Genomic DNA, 1,758 nt, shown 5'->3' with positions numbered 1-1,758 from the left:
TAAAGACAAACGTGAGTTACACCGAGTGGTATGTGTAATGGGGTTTATTTATAATACAGAAACGTATGGCTGCTCGCCTAAGGTAAATAGAAGTACATAGTAACAAGTATGGGGAAGAAAGTCTGATAATCAACACGTAAGACTATCCGTCTTACTGCGACTGCTTGTCTGCCGCTGTCTGCCGCTGTCTGCCAAACAGTCCAATATATATATACAGTTTGTAACCGGTGTATAGCCAGTTATGTTCCTTCACAACACCTCCCCCTGAAGCTGAAATCTTCCTGATTTTAGCTTAAATACCTCTTCCTTTTAGGGTCAGGGCTTAATCTCCTGGTAACTTTTCTCTTTCTTGCGCTTTTCCTTCTGGTCAGCGTTACCCGGGGTAAAGGTTTCTGTCCAGCCCGTATGGTCGGTTCAGGCGAAATATTCATTGTTTGCGGTACACACGCTGGTTTTGGTATATCAAAAATATCGCACAATGTTTCGATTGGTGTCTCTTCCACATTTGGAGACAGTCTGGGACGTATTTGATTTCTGTGTCTTTTGCAGACAAAACTTAATCCTTGGATGGTATAGACCATGCTCCCAATCCTTTTTTTGATAATACCTTCAACCCACTGATTTCGTCCATTTTGAAAATTTTTGAAATATACATTTTCACCTGGGGAGAAGCACTTGGTATTAAGGTTTTCTTTTTTGAAAACTTTCTTTTTCTCTGGTAGCAGCCTATCGAAGACAGATCTTATCTTTCTTGCAAACATTAGCTCAGCCGGGGAAGAATTGACATTATTATTAGGATTTGGTGTCACCCTGTAAATTGCTAAAAATGTTTGAATACATTGTTCGTCTGTGTCCGTAGTAAGATTTTTCTTAAGTGCCCTTTTAAACGTATCTACAAATTTTTCGGCCAACCCATTCGATCGTGGATGGTACACAGGTGTTGTTATATGTAGAATATTTAGTGAGTCACAGAATTCTTTGAATTCATGAGCAGTAAATGCTGTTCCATTATCGCTCACTAAGGTTTTTGGCACTCCAAAACGGCTAAAAATTTCATTAAGCGCACTCACAGTGTTTTTTGCTGTTGGATGTCTAAACTTAAATATTTCTGGCCATTTTGAAAAAGAATCTACAATAATCAAGTAAAAATAACCATTTATAGGTCCCGCATAATCAATATGCAGACGTGACCAGGGTAGGTCCGTCTTTGGCCATGGCGTCGTTTTTACTGGAGGATCTCGAGCTGCTAATTGACATCCTCTGCATGTCTTGACACATTTTTCAACTTCCTTGTCCATACCAGGCCAGTACACATATCCTCTCATAAGGGATTTCATTCTCGAAATGCCCGGATGACCTGTATGAAATTCCTTCAGAATTTTCCTCTGTAACGTTAGTGGAATTACGATCCTCTCACCATACATGAGCACATCTTCACAGATGGAAAAAGGCGTTGTTTGATCTACCTTTTTATTTTTTTTTATCCATCCCAATTGATTTTTCATTTTCTTAATGAAAATGTCATTTACTGCCTCTTTTTTTATTTTTTCGAAAGTTACCGGAAGTTCACGTATCATATTACACATTGAACTTGTACATTCACTTTCGTCTTTAAGCACAGCAATTACCGTTTCTTCGAAACTTTCGCTTCTTTTAGGGATCAACCGTGATAATGCATCTGCGTGTCCTAACTTTTTTGAGGATACATGTTCCATCTTAAACTGATAGTTTAAGAGGGTTACAGCCCATCGCTGTAAT

Source organism: Euprymna scolopes, chromosome 38 (assembly GCF_053919585.1).
Source record: "Euprymna scolopes isolate OS-2025 chromosome 38, ASM5391958v1, whole genome shotgun sequence".
Lineage (NCBI taxonomy): Eukaryota > Metazoa > Mollusca > Cephalopoda > Sepiida > Sepiolidae > Euprymna > Euprymna scolopes.
This window is presented reverse-complemented; position numbering follows the sequence as displayed.